At 40.0% G+C, this 27709-nt stretch overlaps 1 protein-coding gene across 1 annotated transcript in view; it reads right to left on the minus strand.

Annotated features, from left to right (window-relative positions):
- Window positions 1-27709, minus strand: part of LOC131277476 (zinc finger protein 596-like) — a 202562-nt gene that overhangs the window by 113424 nt on the left and 61429 nt on the right. Inside the window, exon 4 of the mRNA XM_058292524.2 lies at window positions 23040-23154. The gene's annotated coding sequence lies outside the window, so the exon portion shown is untranslated. The remainder of the gene's footprint in view (window positions 1-23039; window positions 23155-27709) is intronic.

The raw sequence follows: 27709 nt of genomic DNA on the forward strand, positions 1-27709 counted from the left end.
ATATCAGAAAGGTAATTTATTATTTGTCCTTTAAAGCCTGGTTTGCTTCACTCAACATAAGGTCATCAAGATTCATTCATGCTATCCCATATGTTAGTACTGCATTCCATCTTACAGCTGAGTAATATTCCTTTGTATATATATACCACGTTGTTTATCCATTCATCTGTTGAGGGGCATTTGGGTTGATTCCAACTTTTGGCAATAGTGAATAGTGTCACTATGAATATTGTGTGCATATATTGGTTCAAGTTCTTATTTTTGGTTCTTCTGGGTACATACCCAACAGTGGAATTGCTTGGTCATATGGAAAATCTATTGCTAGTTTTTTGAGAAACACTAAACTGTCCTCCAGAATGGCTGGATCCTTCTACATTCCCACCAGCAGTGGATGAGTGTTCCCATTCCTCCACATCCTCTCCAATGGCTGTAATCCTTTGTTTAATAGCCACCAGTCTAATTGGCATAAGATGGTATATCATTGTCATTTAATTTGCATTTCCCTATTTGCTAGTGATTTTCACCATCTTTTTATGTGCTTTATAGCCATTTGTATTGCTCCTTTGGAGAGATGTCTGTTCAAATCTCTTGCCTATTTTTTGAATGGTTTGTCTTTTTATTTTCAAGATAGAGGATTTTTTAATATGTGATGGATATTAGGTTCTGAGCCTCAGCAGAGTTATAACACCCACTCTTGTTCATTGGACTTAGCCCGCTCAGCTAACAGGGAGGTGGGGATAGTCAACCACCAAACCAGGGAACATAGTGTATCTGCAACTGCAGGCATGAGAATTCCATTCATCATCCTTGTGGGATTTAAGCTCCCTCTTGGGTTAAAGGTGGAGTGAACATCACCCTCCCAGGGTCCTCAGGACAGAGGAATAAAATATGGATTAGAGTGAACTTACTGGTAGTCTACTATAGAAATAGTGTGACACTAGCAATTAAAGAAACTGTATCATTCATGTGGAGACAGTGGCCACAGGAACTGCTGATGGCAGGGAGAGGGAAGAAGAGGTGTGATATGGGGTATTTTCAGTACTGGGAGTTGTCCTGTATGATATTACAGGAACAGATGCAGGACATTATATACCCTGCCATAATCCACTGAATGAATTGGAAAAGAGTGTAAACTACAATGTAAACTAAAATCCACACTGTGCAGCAGTGCTCCAAAGTGTATTCATCAAATGCAATGAATGTGCCACATGGATGAAAGAGTTCAGGGATGTGGGAGGAGTGTGTGTTTGTGGGGGATGGGCAGTGGGGGTATATGGGATCCTCTTATATTTTTAATGTAACATTTTTTATGATATGTATCTTCAAAAAGTAAATTTTAAAAATCTATTTAAAAATAGAAAGATGGCCTAGAGTAGGCTCACTGTTATTCTACTATACTTATTATTCTAGCAATGAAATAACTTTTATCATTGATGTAGAGGCAGTGACCACTGGAGGTTCTGTGGTGAAGGAGAGGGAAATACATGTGTAATATGGGTGCATTTTCAGGATATTGGAATTGTCCTGAATAACATTGCAATGACAGATACTGGTCATTATATATACTGTCATAACTTAAAAACTTGTGTTACAGAAAGTGTTAACTATAATGTAAAATATAATCCACATTTTATGGCAATATTCCAATACGCGTTCATCAATTGTAGCAAATGTACCACAATAATGAAGTATGGTGTTAATGTGAGAAAGTGTGGGAGGGGTAGGGAGAGAGGCATATGGGAATTCTCTATATTTTACATGTAAAATTTAAGTATCTTTACAATTTTTTAATGTATATAATATGAAATTTTTAAATTTAAAAACTTTTAAAAATTTAGCCTGACTCTCTTGGGGAGTGGATGTAGTTTATTGGCTGAGAACCTACTTCCCATGTATGAGGTCTTTGTTCAATCCCTAGCACCTCCTTAAAAATGCTAAAAATAAGTGAGTCTGTTGTAGTCCGCAAATAGATGCTCATATTTTTTTCCTGTCATTCTGTATCTTTTGATTGAGGAGCTCAATTAACATTCAATTTTGTTACTGTAAAGGCATTACTCACCTTGTACACTTTATCCCTTGGCTTTCTGTTTCCATATCTTACTCTTTTTTGTCTTTTGACTATTCCAGTATTTATTATATTCATTACAATCCTTCACATCATTAGTCATATTTTCCTTCAACTTCTTGAACTGATTAAAGAGATTTGTATGAGCATCATTGATTAGTCTTCTTTACTCCTATATTTCATCTCAATTCTTGGTTTGTTCCTTTGCTTGATTTTATCATTCTGTTTCTTAGTATGTCTCATTATTTTTTGTTGGTATCTATGCATTTGATTGTGGTGGTGATTTTACTCTGTTCATCAATTTCTTTCTCTTGCCTAGTGTTTTTCTTTGTTTTTGATTTTAGAATACAATGATATTTTTTGATCACATACCGGTGAGCCCACTGCCAGAAATAAAATAAAGAACATATCAGTCACTGAAAAAGCTGTTTCCTCAAGACTCTTCATAATACATGCCACCATCTGCCACTGGTCTCAAACTATAGATAAGATTGCATTTCCTAAAATTTTCATATGAATGACATCATACAGTGTTTATTCTGTCAGGATTATATTCACTTAGAATAATGATTTTAAGGCTCATACATGCTGTGTCATGTATCAATAGTTCATTCTTGTTTCTGAGGAGTATTTTCTTGTGTGGATATACTGCATTTTGTTTATTCCCTAAAGATATCTAGGTTGTTTCCACATTTTGTTACTGTGAGTAAAGCTGTTATGAACTGTTTTCTCTGGGTAGACATGTTTTCATTTCATACCTAAAGTGTTATGCTTGGTTATGTGATAGGAGTACATTTAATTATTAAAGCAGTTGCATCATTTTATTACTAGGATAAGGGTATGAGAGTTCCTTCACATCTTCAATACTTTTATTCTCAGTCATTTTATCAGCATCCTAATGAGTGCAGTCACCTCTCATTGTGGTTTTAATTTTCATTTTCTTTATAATCAGTCATGCTGAGCATATTTCCACATCCCCATTGACCATTCTTTTGTAAAATATCTTTTTAAACCTTTTGTTCATTTTTAAACTGTGCATTTGTATTCTTACATTTGAATTGTGTCTTCATATATATTGTGGATAACTGTGTTGGCATCTAAATTTATTGCAGACTTTTTCTTCAATTCTATAGTTAGTCTTTTAATTTCCTTAATTTTATCTTTTGAAGAGCAAAGCATTTTAACTTTGATAAATTCAATTTTACCAAGTTTTTCTTTTATGGTTTATGCTTTTTCTGTATATCTAAGAGAATTTTCAAATCCAACACTGCAAAAAGATTTTATCATTTGTTTTCTTCAAGATGTCTTATACTTTTAACATTTACATTTGGGTCTCTACTGCATTTCAAGTTAATCTTTGTGTATAAGGTGAAGTAAAGGCTGATGTTCATTTCTCCATATGGATATATATTTGTTTCTGCACCATTATGAAATGATGCTCCTTTTCCCAGTAAATTGTTTCACACCTTTGTTGAAAATCAATTTACCGTAAAAGTGTGATTCAATTTCTGAACTATTGATCTATATGTCTACTCCTTCACCAAAACCATAATGTCTTTTTATTAATTTAGCTCTATAGTAAATCTTTGAATCAGGTCATATATGTCCTTTAAATTTGTTCTTTTTATATTTTTTAATAATTTTTTTCATTTATTGAAATATATCACTCATACATAATAAATGTATAGTTGTGAACTTAAAAAACAAACATATATAACATCAAACATATATAACATCTCACCCTACCACCAATAACTTGCATTGTTTTTAAACCATTTTAACTAATGATTAAAGGCACTGTCAAAAATTTCCCCCATAAATCCAATTATTATCTTTATATCATTTATATATGAACATACATAAACAATTAAGTGTATAGTAAAAGTTGTGAACTTACAAAGCAAACATGCATAACATCATACAGGGGTCCCATACATCAATCCTCCACCAACATCTTGTATTGTCATGAGACATTTGTTACAAACTATGAAAGAACATTGTCCAAATCTTACTACTAATCATAGTCCTTATCTTACATTTGGTGTGTTTTCCCCCAGCTGACCCTATTATTACTTTCTAAATATATTTTTTTGTGACAGATGTAGTAAACTTATAAAACAATCATGCACATGTGCAGAATTCCCAAACAACACCCCTCCATCAACACACCACAATGTGGTGTGTCATTTGTTACAGATAAGATAATATCATCTGATTGTTACCATGTCCATAGTGTACATTTGACTCATATTTTCCTTACTGCCTCACTATCAACACAGTACATCTTTTGCATAGATGTAAGAATATTATATTATTACTACTAACCACAGTTCATAGGTCACTCCAGCTATATTTTCCCCAGCTTCCCACATTCCCAACACCCTGCAGTAGTGATAAACACTTGCTCTAGCTAACAAAGGACATTCTTCCATATATACCATCAACCACAATTCTCACCCACCTCTTGGTTTATGGTACTATTCAGTTCCTAAATTATTCTCAGCCATCCTGTCAATTGGAATTTACATAACTATACTACCATTTTCAGTCACATCCCCATTTATAAACTAGCTTTACTATGTGTTACCATCCACTCTATACATTTCCACAATTTTACAGTAAAGCTAATTAAAACTTCTACATACATTACATCAATAGTGCACTCAGTCCTTCTCTTATCTCCTTTAAGAATTCACCAACTACCACCAGGTCTTGAAGATATTTTCCAATAATTTCTTCTAAAAGTTTTATGGTTCTTGCTTTTATTTTATTTTTTATACTTTTTCAGTTAGTTTTTGGATAAGGTGTGAGATAGGGGTCCTCTTTCCTTCTTTCAGCACCATTTGTTGAATGGATTGTTCTGCCCAAGTTGTGTGACTTTGACAGGCTAGCCAAAAATCACTAGACCATACTGGTGAGGGTCCAATTCTGAATGATAAATTTGGTTTCATTGGTCTATTGTGTCTGTCTTTAGGCCAGTACCATGTTGTTTTTACCACTCTAGGTAGGTATTATGATTTAAAGACTGGAGGTGAGGGTTCATTTTTCCTTTTTATGATGTTTCTGGATATTCAAGACCCCTTACCCTTGCAAATAAATTTGATGATCATGTTTTTAATTTTTTCCTTAATACTGGTGGAATTTTTATTGGGATTGCATTAAATCTTTATATCGATTTGAGTAGAATTAATATCTTAATGATATTTAGTCTTCCAATCCATGAGCATGCAATGTTTTTCCAGTTATTTAGGGCTTTTTTGATTTGTTTTAACATTGAGTTGCAGTTTTCTGAACACAAGGCCTTTACATCATTGGTTAAGTTTATTTCAAACTATTTGAGTTTTATCTATCATATTTTATTTTCACCACTCTTTTGACAGTTATTTTTATTGATATAATCTTCATTTCTAGACTCTCTTCCAGACCCCTCTCTCCTGTCTTTTCTTTTCAGGCTCTAGCACACCCATTAGTATTTCCTGAAAATCTGGCCTCTTGCTTAGAAATTCTCTCAGTTTCTGTTTATCTGTGAATATTCTAATTTGACCCTCATTTTTGAAAGACAGTCATGCTGGATATAAGATTCTTGGCTGGAAATTTTTCTCTTGTAGTATCTTAAATATATCAGACCACTGTCTTCTTGCCTCCATAGTTTCTGGTGAGAAATCAGCACTTGATCTTATTGGGTATCCCTTGTATGTTATGTATTGTTTTTCTCTTGCTGCTCTCAGAATTCTCGGTCTTTGGCCTTTGACATTCTGATGAATATGTGTCTTGGAGTTGGTCTATTTGGATTTTTTCAGGTGGGAGTACATTGTGCTTCTTGGACAGGGATACGTATGTCCTTCAATAGGTTTGGGAAATTTTCTACCATTATTTCTTTAAATATTCCTTCTGCCTCTTTTCCCTTCTCTTCTCCTTCTGGGACACCCATGACACATATGTTTGCATGTCTTTTGCTGTCATTTAGTTCCCTGAGACTTTGTTCATTTTTTTCCATTCTTTTCTTCATCTCTTCTTTTGTATGTTCACTTTCAGAGGCCATTTGTACAAGTTTATCAATCCTTTCTCTGTCTCCTCAAATCTATTATATGATTCCAAAGTTTTAAAAATTTCATTTATTGCATCTTTCATTCCCAAAAGATCTGATGTTTTTCTATGTACGCTTTCAAATTCTTCTTTGTGCTTATCCAATGTCTTCTTAATATACTTAATCTCTTTAGCCATCTCATTAAATTTATTAAGGAAATTTCTTTGAACATCTATAATTAGTTGTCTCAATTCCTTTATGTCATCTGGAGGCTTATCTTCTTCCTTTAATTGGGCCATAGCTTCCTATTTCTTGGTGTGCATTGCAATTTTTTCTTGGTGTCTTAGCATCTGGCTTACTAGAGTATTTTTTTTTTTTTGGGTGCAGTTTTTCTCTATAGTTTAGGGCTTCCTATTGTTTCTCCCTTGCTGGTTATGCAGTAGGAGCCAAGCATGTCATTGGTGCTGTAAGCTGTGTAGGCACAAGCTACGCTCATTGCACTGGGGACCAATGACGCTTCTCTCAACTTTCTCCTCTGCCAGGGGTAGGGACAAAGTCACAGCTATGTGGAGTAATCCACATGCAGGCCTAGACTGTAGTTGTCCAGAGAGGCTGATGGGAATTCACATCATTTTCTCCCCTCCCTAGGACAGGGATGGATCTGCAGGTGTGGGCAGCAATTATAAACACTGTGGGTCCTAAGATGACCACACTTGCCCTGGTAGACTTCTGATTTTCAGTCTATGCCAGCCAAAGTTCCTGCAGTTACCTGTATAGGCTGGTGCAGGGCTCCTCAGCCTCCTCCCTGCCAGAGGTGGGGCTGAAGCCTCCCGGGCTGCAGGTTGATCTGTGTGGAAGAATCTGTCATCCCGGTTTCCCCTGAGGCTGGGAGCAGGGTCAGAATGGTGGCTACTGGCCTCTTTCTGACTTGGGCTGGTTCTACCCCTAGCTGTTCCCAGGATTATCTTTTAGCCCGCCAAGTCTACCAATTAGAAGCTGAAAATCAGCAGCCAACCATCTCCTCCTCCCCTGTTTCTGAGAAATGGAGCTTCCAATTCCCGTCACAGGCAACTCCTGTGGTGGCTTCCAGAGTAGGAAAATCACCAGTCTCCACGGCTTGGCCAGTAATTTCCCAAAGAGGCTGGTAAAGGTCCCTGCAGCTTCCTCCCTGCTGGAGGTGACACTGGCGCCTAGACTAGATCTGCAATATGATCTGGATGGGAAGAAACTGGCCCCCACCAGTACTGGGATTTTCAGTCTGCCCCACTTCCCTTCAAGCCAGGCACAGAGTTAAGATGGTGGCTCCCAGCCTCTTTCTGATCTGGACAGACTCAAACCGTAGCTGTTCTTAGGATCATACTGTAGCCCACTGAATTTCCTTGTCATAGCTGAAATTGGTGCCCAACCATCTCTTCCTCCCCCATTTGGGGTAAGTGGAGCTTTCAATTCCAGCTGCAAAACAGCTCCTGAGGTGGCTTGTGCCTCCAGTGGAGGATGGGCACTGGCCTCCATGGCATGGAGCATTCTACTTATGAGTCTTCTCTGCAGATGGGCAGTCTCCTCCTTCCACTCCCCCAAGGACATTGCAGGATGCTCTTCTGGTCTCCTGGAGCCCCCAAACAGGTGCTTCAGCTAGCTCCAGAGAGCCCTGGGTGTTTTCTAACTGCCCTGTAGCAGGAGCTAACTCTAGGGGCTCCTTGCTCTGCTGCCATCTTGCTGGTTTCTCAAATTTGTTCTTTTTGAAATGCTTTTAAACATTCTAGGTCATTTTTATTTCCACAAAAATTTTAAATTCAGCTTAATCATCTTACCTATTTGGCCAAAAATTCTGCTAGAATTTACATTGGGATTACACTACATCTATAGACCAAATTGGAAGAAATTTATATCTTAGTACTATAGAGTCTTCCAATTCATAAAATGATACACTACCCCATTTTTAGTCTTTACTTTCACCAAAATTCTGTGGGTTTTGATGAAGATGGATTGTATTTCTTTTAAAAATATTTTACTATTTTATGATTTTTGAATGACAAATGAAAATCTTGTTCAAGAGAAAAAATATTCAGATAAAAATTGAAGCTATTTGCCATTAAAAATTTTACAGACCCTTGCTAAGAACATCTAAAGAGTATGCTTCAGGAAAAGGAAACAAGATACTAAGAGGAAGGTCTAAGATGAAATAAGAAATGATAAACAAAGAAAATGTTAAATACAGATGTAAAAGCAACCAAATATTGAATGCTAAAAATCATAATAATATGTTAAAGAATTAAAAATATTTATAAAGCTAAATTACACAACAAGCATGGAGGCTTTCATGAGCCAGGCCTGGAGATGGAATGTACCAGTTCTCTGTCACCTGGTTGTAGATAATTATGAGAAAGGGTTGAAAATGTAGCTTAAGACTGAATCAAAAGAAAAACACAATGAATTTTCAATGAACAAGCTACAGTATCTGTCACAGTATATAAGCAAAGAGGAGGGTTGTGTCTGAATCCTTGAATTACACCAGTAGAGAAAAAAGATATTTATTAACAGTTTTTAACAAGTTAAATATGCAGCTTAAAATCTCTAGGGAGAGGGAATTGACTGTGGCTCAATTAGTTGGGCTCCCATCTACCATATGGGAGGCCCTGGTTTCACATCCCAGGGACTCCTTCTAAAGGCAGGTTTGCTTACATGTTGCAAGCAAAAAACCACAAGGGGGGATAAAAAAAATCTCTAGGGAGAAACAAAAAGCATAGAAGTAGATATGACTTACAAAGGAAAAAATAGAATGAAATCAAACACTCAAATTGAAGTAATTAAGAAAAAAAGAAAAAAACAGGAGTGAGGCATGACTAGCAAATGGTGGTAGAGTAAGGAGCTCATACAGTCTGCTCATGCTACATGCAGTTATTAATCACCCAGAGCTATGTAAATTGTCTGTCTAGGGCTCAAGGACACCAGAAGACCATCCTGCAACATCCTTGAAAGCATGGAAGGAGATGCCCATCTACACAGAAGATTATAAGTAGAGCATTCCATGCCCCCAGAACCCAGTGGCTATCCTCCACTGGTGGCACAAGCCACCTCAGGAGCTATTGCATGACTGGAATTGGAAGCTCCATTTCCCAAAAATTGGGAAGAAAGAGACAGTTGGACACCAACTTCAGATTCTGATTAGTAAACTTGGTGGGCTAAAATATAATCCTAAGAACAGCCAAAGTTTGAGCTTGCCCAAGTCTAAAATAGACTGGTAGCTACCATTTTAACTCTGCCCCTGACATGAGGGGAAGCAGGGCAGAGTGAAAATCACAGAGCTGCTAGAAACTGGTTCTTTCCATCCAGATCAGATTGCAGATAACATATGCCCCAGGCCCACCTCTGGCAGAAAGTCTGGAAAAATACAGGCCATGATGCAGAGGCCAGTGATCATCCTACTAGGATGACACAAGCCACCACAGCAGCTATTTTGTGGCTGGAGTTGGAAGCTCTATTCCCCAAAAACATGGGAGAAAGAGACTGTTGGCCACTGATTTCAGGTACTGATTGGTAAATTCAACTGACTGAAGTGTAATCCTAAGAAAAGCTAAAGTTTGAACTTGTACAAGTCAGAAAGAGATAGATAGCCACCATTTTGACTCTACCCTCAGCATGAGGGGAAGCTGGCTGACTGAAAATAGTGATGTAGGACACAGCTTCTTTCACTCAGATCAGCCTGTAGCCCTAACCTAATCTTCAGACCCAACTCTGGCAAGGAGGAAGCTGGTACATCCTGCACCAGCCTCTCCAGGTAATTACAGGCACATTTTGCTGGCACAGATGGAATAGTCAGACATCTACTAGGACAACCATGGTCATTTTGCACCCACACAACATAGATTGCTGCTCACACCTGCACCTCCAACCCTGCCCCAGGCAGTGAAGAAGGGGGCATGAAGCTTCACCAGTCTCTCCGGGCAACTACAGTGTAGGCCTGCACAACTTGTATTATTACACATGGCTGTGGCTCTGTCCCATCATCTGGCAAAGGAGAAAGTTGAGAGAAGTTTCATTGGTCCCTGGGTCAATGAGGGCAGCTTGAGCCACCAAAGCTTACAGCACCAACTACATCCTTGGTTCTGCAACACAAACAGCAAGGGACAACGGGCAAGAAAGCCCTAAAGAGAGAAACGCCACCCAGAATAAATACTGTAGTAAAGCAGATGCCAAGATGCTAACAAAAAATTACAATCCACACCAAGAAACAGAAAGATATGGGCCAGTCAAAGGAACAAGATAAGCCTCCAGATGACATAAAGGAGTTGAGACAACTAATCATACATGTTCAAACAAATTTCCTTAATAATTTCAGTGAGATAGCTAGAAAGATTAAGGATATAAAGAAGACATTGGATGAGTACAAAGAAGAATTTGAAAGTTTATGTAGAAAAATAGCAGATCTTATGGGAATGAAAGGTACAATAAATGAAATTAAATATACACAGGAATCGTATAATAGCAGATTTGAGGAGGCAGAAGAAAGGAGTTTTGGCTTGAAGAAATGGCCTCTGAAAGTGAACAAATGAAAGAACAGATGAAGAAAAGAATGGAAAAACTTGAATAGGATATTAGGGAACTAAATGACAGCAAGAGATGTGCAAACATATGTGTTGTGGGTGCTCCAGAAGTAGAAGAGAAGGGATAAGGGGGAGAAGGAATATTTGAGGAAATAATGGTGGAGAATTTCCTAACCCTACTTAATGAGATAGATACCCATGTCCAAGAAGCACAATGTACTCTCATTAGAATGAATCCAAATATACCAACTCCAAGACATAATCAGAATCTCAAATGCCAAAGACAAAGAGAATTCTGAGAGCAGCAAGAGTAGAGCAATGCATAATATATAAGGGATAGTCAATAAGATTAAGTGCCAATTTCTCATCAGAAACCATGGAGGCAAGAAGAGAGTGGTATGATATATTTTAGATACTGCAAGAGAAAAACTTCCAGCTAAGAATCTTATATCTGCCAAGATTGTCTTTCAAAAATGAGAGTGAGTTTAGAATATTTGCAAGAAAAACAGAAACTGAGAGAGTTTGTAACCAAGAGGCCAGCTTTGCAGGAATTGCTAAAGGCTGTGCTACAGCCTGGAAAGAAAATATAGGAAAGAGAGCCTGGAAGAGAGTCTAGAAATGAAGATATCAATAAAAGTAACTAAAAGTGTCAAAAGATGGTGAAAATAAAGTATGGCAGATTAAACCCAAATGATCAGTAATAAACTTAACTACTGATATAAAGCACTTGTGTTCAGAAAACTACAACTCATTGGTAAAGATCAAAAAAGACCTAAATAATTGGAAGAACATTCCATGCTCACAGATATGAAGAATAAATATCATTAAGATGGCAATTCTACTCATAATGATATAAAGATTCAATGCAATCCTAATGAAAATTCCACCAGCATTTTTTAAATAAATGAAGAGCATGTTTATCAAATTTATCTAGAAGATTAAGGGGTTCTGAATAGCCAGAAACATCTTAAAAAGAAAAAGCAAAGTTGAAGGACTCTCATTTCTGAACCTTAAATCATGTTACCTAGCTAGAGTGGTAAAAATACATGCTACTGTCATAAAGATAGGCACATAGATCAATGGAACCAAATTGATGGTTCAGAAACAGACCCTCACATCTATGGATAAGTGATTTTTGACTAGCCTGTCAAACCCACCAGCTTGGGAAGAACAGTCCATTCAAAAAAATGGTGCTGAGAGAACTGGATATTCATAGCCAAAAGAAGGAAAGAGGACCCCTATCTCACACCTTAAAAAATTAACTTAAAATGGATCAAAAACCTATATATAAAAGCAAGAACCATAAACCTTCTAGAAGAAAATATACAAAATTTTCTTCAAGACCTGGTGGTAGGTGGTGGATTCTTAAAGATATGAGGAAGACTGACATGGACTACTGATGTTTAATGTATGAAGTTTTAATTAACTTTACTGTAAAAGTGTGGAAATATATGGAGTTAAGTGTAACATATCATACTAACAGCTGGTTTATAAATGGGAATGTACCTGAGAAGTGTAGTCTAGGGATTTAAATAACAATTGACAGAAAGCTAGAGAATAATCTAAGGACTTAATAGCACAATAAATCCAGAGGCGGGTGAGAATTGTGGTTGATGGTACAGGAGCAAGAGTGTCCTTTGTGAGCTGTGCAGATATACAGCAGTTTTGCGGGGCATGGGGAATGTGGAGAAACATGGGGAAAAAACAACTGGTGTGACCTATGGACTGTGGTTAACAGTAATAATGTAATATCCATGCATCTATGCCAAAGATGTTGATAATGGGGGAGTACAGAAAAAGTGTGCCAAATATATGCTGTGGACCTGGTAATAATCTGAATATATTATCTCTTAATCTGTTGTAAATATTCCACCATGGTGTGTTGGGTTGATAGAGGTATGCTGTTTGGGAATTCTGCAAATGTGCTTGATTGTTTTCTAAGTTTAAAACTTCTGTCATAAAACTATATTTTAAAAAAACAATAGGGTGGGTTGGGAGAAATACAGCAAATATAAGATAAGGACTATAGTTATTAAGAATTTGATGGTATTCTTTCATAATTTGTAACAAATATCTCACAATGCAAGATGTTGGTGGGTTGATGTATGGGACCCTTGTATGACATTATTCATGTTTGCTTTGTACGTTGACAACTTTTATTCTACATGTACTATTTGTGTTCATGTAAAACTACTATAAAAAATAATAATTGGGTGGGTTGAGAAAAGAATAGTTTGATTAATAGTAATATTTTAATGATGCTCTGGATCATTAATTGAAAATGTTTCACAACAATGCAAGGCATTGATGGTAGGGTGAGGTATGAGAGTCCTAGATGTTATTTATTTTTGTTTTGTAAGTTCACAACCATTACTGTACACTTATTGTCTATGTATGTTTATGTATGATTGATCTACTCTAAGAATTTAATTTTAAAAACTGGGGAAAAAATGAAAGTGAGCCACATAGAGATCACAAAATGAAATGATAGAGATAAATCCAAATATATTAGTAATTACAAAAATTATTATATTGATTATTTTGTTTTAAATATCCCAATTTTAAAAGGATGAAAATTGCAAACTTCTTTTTATATGCAGCTATGTCTTGTTTATAGGCAATATGTCTAAAATATAATATAAAGGAATTATGAAAGCAAAAATACCAATTTATATGCTAAGGAAATACCAAAGGAAAGCTTGCAAACTTCCACTAGCACAAAATAATTTGTTTATAAACTAGAAGCATTAATAGAAAAAGGTCAAATCAAAGGATAAAAATTTCTATACACATGAAAGAGTTAAAAATTCCAAAATTATATGCAATTATCAGCTCAATCAGTCTAACGGAAAAATAGAAACACAAGGAGATAAGGGAAAAAAATCTACCACCATAGGGTAATGTTTCTAATGCATCTCTCCATTAATCAATAAATGAATCAGGCAATTTATAACAATGTAGCCCAAATAAAAGTCCAAAAAAAGTTCCTAAAAGTCATAGGTCAAAAGATACCCTCAAAAAAGAGTCAGGAGGTCATCAGAAGGGTCATGCTTATGCACGCCTCAGCAGGGTCCCAGAGACAGCCAAAGTAGATATAAGCCCAGGTACTGGTTCCCCTGAGGGTTACAGAGACCCACAGGTTCTATGGTCATGGCAGATGGTTCTGGAGTTCAGTGCCATGTCAGTTGGCCCTACTTTGGAGTTTGTGTTCCTGAGTGTGATGGAGTTGGATTCAGATGTGACCTTTCTACACATGCCTCTTCTGTTACTTTTACCGGACCTGTGGTTTGTGCTGTGGTTGCTGTATACTCAGGAGACCTGAATCTCTGGACTGTCCATGAGACAGTCAGGCCCTGAGCTTCAGCAAACTTGCAACTTTATTGACTTACTCCAGCCAGCTAACAGGGAGGTGAAGAAGGTCAACCACAACACCAGGGAGCCAAGAATATCTACAATTGCAAGCAGGAGAATTGTATCCATCATCCATGTGAAATCTAAGCCCCCTCTCGATATAGAGGTGGAGTGGACTTAACCATCCCAGGGTCCACAGGATGAAGGAATAGAATATGGACTAGAGTGAAGTTATTGATATTCTACTATGGAATTATTGTGATTAGTAATGGAAGAAATTGTAGCATTGATGTGGAGAAAGTGGCCACAGTAACTGCTGAGGGTAGGGAGATGGAAGAAGAGATATGATGTGGGGGCATTTTCAGGACTTGGAGCTGTTTTGGTTGGTATTGCAGGGACAGATGCTACACATTGTATGTCCTGCCATGGCCCACTGAGTGGACTGAGGGAAAGTGTTAACTGCAATGTAAACCACTATCCAGGTGGTGCAGCAGTGCTCCAAAATGTATTCACCAAATGCAATGAATGTGCCATGATAATGAAAGAGGTTGTTGATATGGGAGGAGTGGGGTGAGGGGGTTGGGGGTATATGGGGATGTCATATTTTTTTAAGGTAACATTTTAAAAAAGAGAGAGAGAAAACTCCAACCTAGAAGCCTGCCCCAGGAGCACCCTGTGATAGATGTCCCCCATCAAACATCTTAAACCAGTAAGCCTTCCTTTTTATATTTTGTAAAGAGTTTTCTCAACATTATAGATTCAACAACATACCTAACAATCTCCAATGTTCACCTGGGGCAGGGTGCACCTGGGCAGGCATCTAGGGAGTGTGTGAGTGCTCATCATGTCACAGTGTGTTATATTAGTGGGTAGAGACCCATACAATGAGTGGGAAGGTGTTATACTCCCATCCTGGGAAGGCCTGATGTTCACAAACAGAATGGAGGGTGACTTTTGAGAGCATGGGTGGCTCTCAAAATGGGAGGGCAGACTAGTGTGTCAAGCCCTCAGAATAGTTGCAAGTATCTATGAATCTTGTCCTTCAAGCAGTGAAGTTTGGTTGTCACTGTGGGACCTAAGGGGAAGGGGAGAGAGGAATAGAATTGTTGGAAGAGGGGGTAACTAGAGACAATGGAAGTATTCTAAATGATCCTACAATGATGGATACAGGCCAAAAATTTATAAAGGTGTATAGTTTAAAATAAAAACTATAATGTAAACCATAAAGTAACTGTGGTTAATAACTATGTTTCAATATCCGTACATCAGCTGAAGCAAATGTAACCTCCACATGTAAAAAGATAATTGCTGAGGGAGGGAGAAAATGTTCTGATGTTGAGTATATGGGAGTGCTTTATATTCTATATGTGACTTTACTGTGACCTAAAACTTTTTTGAAGATATAACTGAAAAATAGAAAAAGAATGTAGACACTGAGGAAGAAATGGAGTGACTGCCTTGCCACTGTGCATACATGGCAACACCTATTACACTGATAAAAAGCAAAATGTCAAAAAATTTTCTTATGCTTTTCATTTTTTAATACCACACTTTATTATTTTATTTTTTCTTTTCTAAATTATTGTATATTGTATTTCTAATCTTTAAATCTATCATTACCATTTCATTTTCATATTAATTGAATTTGGTAATATATTAGACTTCATTTTTTAAGAAGTTTTGGATCACAGAGGGATTCAGCTATGTCAGGGGAGGAGCACTGATGTGGGTTGTCATAGATGGGGAGGTGCATGGGTGGGAAGTTCTCCAGGGCATGCATATAGGGTATATAGATATGTGTGAATGTTCATTGGGTATTGACATAGGGGGTAGAATTTCACACAATTGAGAGAGTGCTGAGTTCCCATTCTGGGAAACTCTGTTGCACTCCCCAATGGAGCAGAAATAATCTCCCAAGTACAAGAGCAAAAATCAGTGAAGAAGGAAGGCCCAATGATGGGCCTTTGATACTGATGACTATGCTTACGGGCCTTTGTTCTTGAAATTTCAACTAGGCCTAGAGCTGTAGGGTGCCTAAGGCTTACCTCCTGAGAGCTTCCATGTTGTTCAAATGTGGCCACTCTCTAAGTCAAACTCAGCATGTAAATGCATGACCTTCCCCCCAGCAAGGGATATGACTCCTGGGGATGAGCCTCCCTAGAACTGAAGGATTACTATCAAGAACCAGCTGGTGGGAAACGGACTTTGGCCCAGTGGTTAGGGCGTCCGTCTACCATATGGGAGGTCCGCGGTTCAAACCCCGGGCCTCCTTGACCCGTGTGGAGCTGGCCATGCGCGGTGCTGATGTGCGCAAGGAGTGCCGTGCCACGCAAGGGTGTCCCCCGCGTGGGGGAGCCCCACGCACAAGGAGTGCGCCCGTGAGGAAAGCCGCCCAGCGTGAAAAGAAAGAGCAGCCTGCCCAGGAATGGCGCCGCCCACACTTCCCGTGCCAATGACGACAACAGAAGCGGACAAAGAAACAAGACGCAGCCAATAGACACCAAGAACAGACAACCAGGGGAGGGGGGGGAATTAAATAAATAAATAAATCTTTAAAAAAAAAAAAAAAAAAGAACCAGCTGGTGATTCAACTAAAAAAGACCTTGAAAAAGGGGGTAAATGGTAAAGACAAGTGAGTTTGTATGGCTGGGAGACTTCAGGGTGGGTTGGGAGGTCATCAGGGGGTCATGCTTGTGCACATCTCAGCAGGACCTCAGAGACAACCAAAGTAGATACAACCCCAGGTAGTGGTACTCCTGAGGGCTACAGAGAAACCCAGGCCCTACAGTCATGACAGAAGGTTCTGAAGTTCATTGCCTTGCCAGAGGGTCCTATTTTGGAATTTGTGCACCTGAGTGTGATGGAGAGGAACTCAGAAGTGGCCTCTCTACACATGCCTCTTCTGTCACTTTTACTGAACCCATGGTTGGTGCTGGGGTTGGTGTATGCTTAGGAGACTTGAATCTTTGGACTGTCTGTGTGCTGGCTTGATCCTGAGCTTAATCAGAGTTGTGAAACCTATTATCTGATTCATTGGACTTACCCAGGTAAGCTGATAGTGAGGTGAGGATGGTCAGCCACCACCACACAAGGGAACTGAGAGTGTCTACAGCTGTGGGTGGGAGAGTTCCTTCCATCAGCCATGTGGGATCTAGGCACCTTGATTTGAAGGTGGAGTGGATGTTGCCATCCCAGGGTCTCCAGGATGGAAGAATGAATGTGGATTGGAGTGGATTTACTGGTAATCTACTATAGAAATATTATGACTCTAGCAATGGAAGAAATTATATCATTAATATGGAGACAGTGGCCACAGGAATTGCTGAAGATGAGGAGAGGGAAAAAGGTGTGATATTGGGGCATTTTGGGGACTTGGAGTTGTCCTCAATGATATTGCAGGGACAGATGCAGGACATTACATATCCTGCCATAAAACACTGAATGGAATGTGAGAGTGTAAACTACAACATAAACTATAATCCATGCTGTGTAGCAATCCTCCAAAATGTACTCATCAAATGCAATGAAAGTACGACACTCATGAAAGAAGTTCTTGATGCGGGAGGAGTGGGGGGGGTATGGAGTGGGTTATATGGCACCCTCTTATATTTTTCAATGTAACATTTTGCATGATCCATGTATTTTTTACAAAGATAATAAAACAAAAAAACAAAAATAAAGTAAAATCAAAAATTCCAACCAAAAATACCCCTTCCAAAATAATCTGAAGAACTCTCCACCCTCATGTGTTTATCACCTCATTATTCTTAACAAGAATCCCAACATTTTAATATGCCCAAACAGGCAAGGAAATAGGATTTCACCATATGGGTTGGGGTAACTACCACAAAGTACTGTAATAAAGTCTCATAAATCTCAGTTGGTGAAACAAAATAAAAGTGCATTTCTTACTCATGTCCCCAACCCCTTAATTACTCCTCCCAGCTTTTGGCACCACCATTCCTTAGGGCCTGGATAGCTCTTGTTGGATCATCTGTATCCATCCAGATTTGGGGGGAAGAGAAAGAGTGGAGACTAGCAAGAGGTTTTGATGAGCCAGATTGGGAAGTTACATACATAACCTCTGCAGGATTTTGTTGTTGTACGGGAGACTGAAAATGGTCATCTGGCACTGTGCTCTGGAGGTAGAGGAAAGGGTTTTAGGAAATAACAGTGAGCCCCCATGTCCCACCATCCATATCAACATGGGGCATGTGATTATATCCTGCTCTTGGGAAATGCTTCCAGTCTGTATTATCAGCTGTAAGATAGGATTGTACGGTTCCTTCCTTAAACTCTTAAATTCTTTTCACTCTGCCCTTGGTGCTTTTTTATTAGCTTTATTTTGCTTTTTACAATTTTATTTGAACTATATCATTTATACATGAACATACATAAATAAGTGTATAGTAAAAGTTGTGAGCTTACAAAATAAACATGCATTACATTTGATGCTTTTTGGAACTCCTCCCCGAAGAAACTAAAATGCAATTGGAGGTCAATGAGGTATAAACTTGTTTTTTTTTAAAATTAAGGCATCATCTGCATATAGTAAAATTCACCCTTTTTATTGGGCAATTCTGCAAGTTTTAACAACCACATACAGCATGAAACTAGCACCACAACCAAGGTACAGAACAGTTGCATTATGGAAAAATAAACCTTCCACACTTTGTAGACAACACCTCCCCCTAGCTGCTGGCAACAAGTGATCTATTTTCTGTCCCTTTAAGTTTGCCTTTTCCAGAAGGTCATAAAAGCAAAATCACACAGAATGTAGCCTTTGGAATTCTGTCTTCATTCACTCACTTAGTGCCATTGAGACTTATCCACATCATTGTTTTCAGTGCTTTGATCCCTCTCATTGCTGATTTATACTTTAGTATACATGGCACCAAAAGTCCAACACATGAAAGGAAAAATCAACAAATTTGACCTCAAAATGAAGAAATCCTCTTCTTCGAAAGACATTGTTGAGAAACTAAAAAGAAAAGTCAAAGACTAGGAGTTTTAGCTGCTAGAGTAGGATAGGCACTGCCCTCTTTTGCATGACTTGCAGTTTCCCAGAGAGGTTATATGGGTCCCCCAGCTTCACTTCTGTCAGAGGTGAGACTGGGCTTTAGGCTAGACCTTCAATCCAACCTGGGTTGAAAGAAGCTGGTCCTTACCAGCACTGTGATTTTCAATCAAGCCCACATCCCCTCAAGTATGGGGCAGAGTCAAAATGGCAGTTAACTGGCCTCCTTCTGACCTCGACAGTCTCAAAGTTTAGTTGTTCTAGGACTACACTTTAGTCTCCCAAATTTAATAATCAGTGGCTGAAGTTGGTGCTACATTGTGTCTTTCTCCATTTTTTGGGAAATGGAGCTTCCAACTCTAGCCATTGAGTAGCTCCCTAGGTGGTTTGCACCATGGGCATTGACCTCTGTGACATAGAGGGCTCTACTTATGAATCCTCTTTGCAGACGGGCAGTCGCACCCTTCTACACTTTCAAAGATGTTGCAGGATACTCTTCTGGTCTCCTGTAGCCCCCAAACAGGTGCTTTTGGTAGCTTTGGGTGATTACTAACTGCTCTGTAGCACAAGCTGACTCCAGGATCTCTTTACTCTGCCACTATCTTGGCTTCCCCCTGTTTTATTTTTCAGGTACCTTTTTTAAGGAGTTACCAGGGATTGAACATGGGACCTCATACATGTGAAGCAGGTTCTCAACAACTGAGCTACAGCCAATCCTCTTACAGACATTTTCAATTTTTCAAGCATTTACATTTATCAACCTTTGCTACATGGTTTGGTTCTGTGTTCCATATTCAATAAATTTTCTTCTAAGGAGATCGCAAAGGAACTTCCCATATATTCTATTCTAAGAGTCTTCGTGTTTGACTTCTTGCTTCCGAGATCTTACTAGTGCCTGAGCTGATATCAGGGGTGGCATATGGCCCAGCAATGACCCTGGTTAGTAGAAATGTCACCTGCTCATGTCCTAGCTGGTGACCCCAAGGTCTGTTCTGGGTACCCAAGGTGGGAAGAGTGGAAGGGGTGGATTGAGCCTCCAGAATGAGTCCTATCCAAGTTCTCCCTGAAGCTGCAGACCTGGGTGCCATCCATCTACCATCTGAACCCTGGTTGAAAGCCCTTGAGCAGCATGGCAGAAGGGGATGCTCATCCATCCACCATTTATCCTTCAAGTTTCCCAGCCCCCACCCATTACAATGCAGCCTGGTGACAGATGCTATGAAGATATGCAGGGACAGCCTTCCCAGTGCTGAGTTGTGCTAACTAATTTAACTCTCAGGAATATTCTCTGAGGTCTATGGTATTTGAAGTTGATGAAACTGAGGCACATATAAGCTAAGTACTTTGCAAAAGGACAAACAGTGAGGAGGTGGCAGGTCTAGGACTGGGAGCCTGGAATCTGGCTCCTGAGCCTGTCCTCTAACTGGTGCTCCTCTCACACCACCTATTTTTAGGGATCCTGATGTGGTGCCTCCTGAGTCCTCCCCTCAGGGGCTCAGAGGGTCTCTCCTTCCCTTTCATCATGTGCTCACTTTGTGTATTTGTCTTACTCCCACTTGTGCCTCTTTATCACCTTCACTGGATTGTTGGCTCATCTCAAGGAGGATTCTAGAATGTCTAGCACATGGTAGGGCTTAATCCATATTGGTAGGTGAATGTTGGATGGACTTCAGTTTCTTCATGGTGAAAGCACCCACAGACCAGAGGGTGAGGGAAACTCTCAACCCTGCTTTTCCCAGAAGTGGTTTAGAAACTGATTCCCTGGGCAGTTGTGTCTTCCACACACCCCTGCATTCACAGTTCCAAGGCCCTGCACTCTCCCTTCCCCAGATGCCTGCTGGCCACCTCTGTCAAAATTGAGTCCAGGGCCCTGTCCTCAGTTCTGTCCATAAGACATCTGTGACTCTCAAGGAACAAAAGATTGGGTCATATGTCATTCATTCTTTTAGAATGAAAGTCTCTTTGGAAGGCTTTCTGGTGACAATCTGGGGCATCTTCCACCCTTGGTCTTTCCCATGGTGGGATGCTCCTCTTTCAAGCATGCAGCTAGAAGAGGCCTGGGAAGGACCCTGCTGTCCAGGGACCTAAGGGACACGACACTGTCTCATCTACTAAGCTTTGTGTGTTGGACCAAGAGTGGCTTGTCCTACCTGGAGAAATGCCAGGGCCAGGAGGGTTTGCATGGCAGGTTCCTCCCTTCCATGGTACTTGTCTGTGGCTTTGACTCCAACTTCCATCACCTTTGTCCCAGCTACATTCCTCCCCACACTTTCCCAACACTGCAACCAGGACCATAATGCATACATGTGAACAGATGCACAGGAGTGGGTTCTCATGCCCCCACAAATGTGTATCAGGCAAGTACTTTCATGCCTACAAATTAGTGCCCTTGAAGACACAAATGCTCATGCATAAGTCCTGCACACACACTGCAAAAGAGGGCCAGAATAATGATGACTTTATTTCTCCATCCTCATTCTGGGCATGTGTCACCTGCAGAAGCAATTTCCAAGAATGCACAGGATAAAGTGCATCATGTCCCTCTTTTCTTCCATTTCACCTTTCCAGCAAATGTCAGGACCATCAGTGTACTAAAACTTGGCACAGAAGCCTCCCTAACCTTTCCTCCTTGTATTCCCACCTAGTAGTTGCAGGCTACATTTTGTATTCTCCTATAAGATCTCTACAATCAGCACCAGTTCCAGCAATATTCTCAGTTGATTGTAGATCTAACTAGTCATCTATGCAATAAACTTACTGATGATTAAAGTCCATGAAATGTCCTTACATAACTAGTCCAGTGCTTGCTTGACCAAACTACTGGGCACCATTACTTTGATGTGGGCTATGGGTGGGAAGCAGTTCATCTCTCCATAGATACCTTAAGCTGTATGTGTCCTGACTTATGGGTGTGGGACAGTGATAGGCTGCAGCACTGCCCTTGGTGACCAAGGCATTGACTCCAGTCCTGGAGGAACAGTTTAGCAATGCAAACTCTATATTCTTTAAATATTCAAGGAAAATGCAAACCAAACATTCTAAAAGCATATCTAGAATGTATGAAGTCCATGCTAGAAACTTACCTAGGATGTGGAAGATATATGCTAATTCAAGCCCATTGAGCACTGAAACAAAGAATGATTTGGCCCTTCGTCTGTATGAAAGGAAGTCAAAAATCTTGTTCAGGGCTCAGATTTGAAACAGAAAGCTCCCTAGTCCAACCGTCCATCAATAAATCCATCAATAAAGCATTTTTTCCTTCTCAAAATCATTCCTGAGTCCTGGCCTTTCTACCTACAAATAATTGAACCTCTCTCGACTTCTACAACAACTTGACTGATAATCCATCTCTTGTTAACTGGGAAGCCATACACATCACTTTAAACCATACTTAGTTTTCAAATAAAAGCAATTATATATATATATATATATATATATATATATATATATATATATATATATTTCTGTCTAACAAATATTCGACTGTCTTACCACTGGAAGTGTACTGAATCCCTCCAGAATAGGATGCAAGTACTTGGGTAATGTTCAGTCTTCAACATGACATTCTTAATTATTATGCCATGAAACTAATACAAATTATATCACATGATAAGGTGAAAGGTTAGGGAAGAAAACAAAGATACTCATTTTATGTATATATACGAATATACTCATAACAAAGCAAGGAAGAAATATTCATGACCATTACAGTTTTCATTCCCTTTTACTGGCCACATGGTTGAAGTTCATATTTATCACTGCCTTCTTCCATTACCCATTCTATATTCCTTTATCCTCAGATAGCACCTCAGCTGTCAGTGGTTTCTTTGCCTGGTGATATGACCCAAATTTTCATTCCTGAAAATTCTGGGCCATTGTTAGTCCCGTTTGGATTGGGTTGTTGCAATTTTCCATTGACTTTATTCACAGGGCATGGTTATACTAAGAGACCCCTAGGGGATCTCCTGCATTCCAGGCAAATTTTTCTTTACCTCCATTGTGTAGGATCAATCCCTCCATCCAGCACATCAATACCTTTCTTTGTTGATTCAGAGGCACAGATGCCCAAGGTGGTCAGGCGGCAGTCTTAATTTCCAGATCAATGGAATCACTGTAGTACTCCTTGGTGGAAGCACTCCTCCTTTTGGAACTAAGAAAAGTAGATCAACAGAGCTTAAGATTGAAGGAACAGGAAGCAAAAATTTTCCTAGTGGATCACTAGGGGTTTAGTGTGTGATGTCACACCCATTATGACTTCTCAGTTCCTGGAACCATGAATCCTGGCAATGGGAGAAATAGCAACATAGTGGGGGATGCTGATGTAGAGCATACACAGCCTCCTGGAGAATATTGCCCCAGCCCTGCAAGGCACTGTCACCTAATTGGCACCATAAATGAGTCTTCAAAAGGCCATTCCAATGTTCTTTTAATTCAGCTGCTTCAAGACAATGGGGAACATGGTAAGACTAGTGAATTCCATGGGCATGTGCCCATTTCGGCACATCATTTGCTGTGAAGTGGGTTTCTTAATCAGAAGCAATGCTATGTGGAGATGTCATATCAGGAACCAAATGTGGGTCAGCTGTGAATGTAACCATGTCAGTCTTGGTGAAGAGAAGTCTATGTTGCTGAGCACTTGCATAAATTCCATCCCTACCACTATGGCCACTGTTCAAAAGCACAATTGGACAATGACAGGAATGGCTGAGGAAAGGGTCTGAATGTTAGCAACAGAGTGGGTCATCTTATCCATTTGATTATTAAAATCATCCTTTGCTGAAGTGACCCACTGGTGAAGAGTCACATGGAACACAAATACTTTCATATTTTTCTGCCCATTCAGAAAGGTCTTCCCACATACCTCTTTTGCATACTTCTTTTTCACAAATTTTCCAATTATGGCCCTTCCAAGTCCCTGACAATCCAGTCAATCCATTGGCAATACCCATGTATCACTGTACAAATGCACCTCTGACCATTTCTCCTTCCAAGCCAAGTGAAAAACTAGGTAAAATGCTCAAAGACTAGGAGGATTTGCCCTCACCATTGTCCTTCAGGGATGTCCCAGAAAGAGGCTGCACTACTGCAGCTATCTACTTTTGGGTGGTACCTGCATATCATGCAGAAACATCTGAAAAGCAGCGTCAAGTTTCTGCTTCCTCCATCAACTGATTGTAAGGAACTCCCCAAGAGGCCATTAACTGTGGGCTGGGAAAGAGAAGGTAATGTGGCAGGAGTGGTGACCATGGGCCTTTTGGTCACTTCCTCATGTAACTTACTTGTGCCTTCTGGATCACTTCAAGCCCTATATCATATATACTACTTCCACTTAGGAAGGAGCACTGCTGTGCATGCCCAATTTTATGGTTTTGGTGGGTCAGACAATACCCAGTTCATGATAGACAACTCAGATCTCATTGTAACTTGGTGGTCCATGCCTAAACATTCAGTCTTACTAAGGTCAAATAGCAGTCTGTATTAGTCAGGGTTCTCTAGGGAAACAGAATCAACGAGGGGTATCTGTCAATAACATGTGATTATATAAGAGTCTCTCACACAGCTGTGAAGAGGCACAAATCCAGGTTCTGCAGGTAGGTGATGAAAGCTCAGTGAAGGTTCTTGATGAGTTCTGGGAGATGTTGGCTGTCCAAAGATGAGCTGGGAAATTCTCTCTCAATGCTGGAATCACTTCCCCTTTTAAGGGATTCAACTGATTGGATTAAGGGCCACTCATTGCTGATGGTAATCTCCCTGATTGATGTAACTATAACCAGCTATCTATGATTTACCACTGCAGTAGAGCCAATGGTGACTAAAGTCTATAAGTGTCCTTGTAGTAGAGTTAGCCCAGTGCTTACTTGACCAAACAACTAGGCACAATTACCTGGCTGAGTTGACACAATAGCCTAACCATCACAGTCCACCCCTTGTCAACTTGGCAACCATACACATTACCTTAAATCCTAGATAGCCTCTAAGTAAAACAATAACAGACATGCATATATATATATATATATATATATATATATATTTCCACCTATCAATGTTCAACTCTCCTGTGTACAACCAGAAATGCATTAATTCCATACAGAATAGGGTGCAAGTTCTTGGATAATAGTCACGCTCAATCTTGACATCCTCAAATATTGTAACATGAAATGAATACAACTTGTTATATGATAAGGGGAAAGTTTGGGGAAGAAAAAATTTTTGTGTACATATACAACCACCGTCATAATGAAACAAGGAAGAAAGATTCATGACCATTGTAGTCCTCATTTCTGTAACGGTCATATGGTCCAAGTCCATATTTATCACTACCTTCTTTCACTACCCATTCCATGGTTCCATTACCCTCAGCAAGCACTTCAGCTGGCCATGGTTCTTTCCCTGGTGGGGTGACCCAAATTTTCATTCCTGAAGATTCTGGGCCATTGTTAGTCGTGCTTGGATTGGGTTATTGCAATTTTCCATTGACTTTAATCTTAAGACATAGCAGTACTAGTAGATGCCCTAGAAGATCTCCTGTATTCCAGGCAGTATCTTCTTTACCCCCATTATGTAAATGCAATCCTATTTCCCCTTGATAGTGAGGATCGATCACCCCAGCCAATACAGTAATTCCCTTCTTTGACCATTGATTAGAGGTAAGTGGAGCCCAAACTGGCCAGGTAGCAGTTTTAACTTCTAGTTCAATGGAATCATTGCTGTATTCCCTGGTGACAGCACTCCTCCTTTTAACTAAAACCTGTAGACCATCAGAGTTTAAGGTTGCAGGGACAAGAAGCAAAAATTTTACTAGTGGGTCACCAGGGGTAATAATGAGTGGTGCACTCCCATTTCCACCCCTTGATTCCTGGACCCATGGATCCTGGTTATGGGAGAAACAGCACCTGAGAGTGTACACTGATTTAGAGCATACACAGCCTCCTGGAGAACACTGCCCCAGCCCTGCAAGGTATTGCCACCTAGTTGGCACTGTAATTGAGTCTTCAAAAGGCCATTCCACTCTTCTATCAATACAGCTGCTTCAGGGTGATAGGGAACATGGTAAGACCAGTGAATTCCATGGGCATGTGCCCATTCTTGCATATCATTTGCTGTGAAATGGGTACCTTGATCAGAAGCAATGCTGTGTGGAATGCCATGGTGGTAGATAAGATATTTGGTAAGTCCATTGATGGTAGTTTTGGAAGAAGCATTGCATGCAGGAAATGCTAACCTGTATCCAGAATATGTGTCTATTCCAGTTAAAACAAATCACTGCCACTTCCATGGTGGAAGTGGTCCAGTGTAGTCAACCTGCCACAAGGCAGCAGGCTGGTTTTCTCAAGGAAGGGTGTCATACTGGTGGCTGAGTGTGGGTCTCGGCTATTCACAGATTGGGCACTCAGCATTGACTGTATCCAAGTCAGCCTTGGTAAAGGGAAGTCCATGTGGCTGAACCCATGCATAAACTCCACCCCTACCTCCACGGCTACTTTTCTCATGAGCACACTGGGCAATGATAGGAATGGCTGGGGAAAGAGGCTGAGCATTAGCCACAGAGCAGGCCATCTTATCCACTTAAAATCTTCCTCTGCTGAAGTTACCCTTTGGTGAGCATTCATGTGGGACACAAAAATTTTCATGTTTTGTCCACTCAAAAAGGTCAATCCACATACCTCTTCCCCAGAACTCTTTGTCACCAATTTTCTAATAATGTTCCTTCCAAGTCCCTGGCCATCCAGCCAAATCATTGGCAATAGCCCATGAATCAGTGTACAAACACACCTCTGGCCATTTCTTCTTCCAAGCAAAATGAACTACCCAGGGCACTGTTCGACATTCTGCCCACTGGGAAGTTTTGCCCTCACCAGTGTCCTTCAGGGATGTCCTAGAAAAGGGCTGCAGTGCTACAGCTGTCCACTTTTGGGTGGTACCCACAAGAACCATCTGTAATCCAGGTCTGAGTTTTCTCTTAGTCAACTGATTGTAAGGGACTACCCAAGAGGCCAAAGCTGTGGGCTGGGAAAGAGAAAGTAATAAGGCAGGAGTGGTGACCTTGGGCATTTGGGCTAGTTCCTCATGTAACTTACTCATTCCTTCAGCACCTGCTTGAGCCCTATCTCATATATACTACTTCCACTTTATTATGGAGTGCTGCTGTGCACACCCAACCTTATGGTTTGGTGGGTCAGACAATACCCAGCTTATGATAGGCAACTCAGGTCTCATGGTAACTTGATGGCCCATAGTTAAGCATTCAGGCCAAAAGCTGTTTCTCAAAAGAGGAGTAGTTATCTGCAGAGGATGGCAGGGTTTTGCTCCAAATCCCAAGGGTCTGCATTGTGATTCTCCTATATGGGCCTGCCAAAGACTCCAGAAAGCAACTCTATTTGCCACTGAAACTTCCAGCACCATTGGATCTGCTGGATCATATGGCCCAAGTGGTAGTGCAGCTTGCACCGTGGCCTGGGCCTGATACAGAGCCTCTTCTAGTTCTGGTCCCCAATCAAAACTAGCAGTGTTTCTGGCCACCCAGTAAATGTGTCAGAGTAGCCCTCCCAAATGAGGAATGAGTTGTCTCCAAAGTCCAAAGAGACCACCTAAGCATTGTGCCTCTTTTTTGATCATAGGAGGAGCCAGATGCAACAGCTTGTAATTCACTTTAGAAGGGATATCTTGACGTCCCACATCACTGGACACTGAAAAATTTCACTGAG

The sequence above is a fragment of the Dasypus novemcinctus genome, unplaced genomic scaffold (genome assembly GCF_030445035.2).
Source record: "Dasypus novemcinctus isolate mDasNov1 unplaced genomic scaffold, mDasNov1.1.hap2 scaffold_106, whole genome shotgun sequence".
Classification (NCBI taxonomy): domain Eukaryota; kingdom Metazoa; phylum Chordata; class Mammalia; order Cingulata; family Dasypodidae; genus Dasypus; species Dasypus novemcinctus.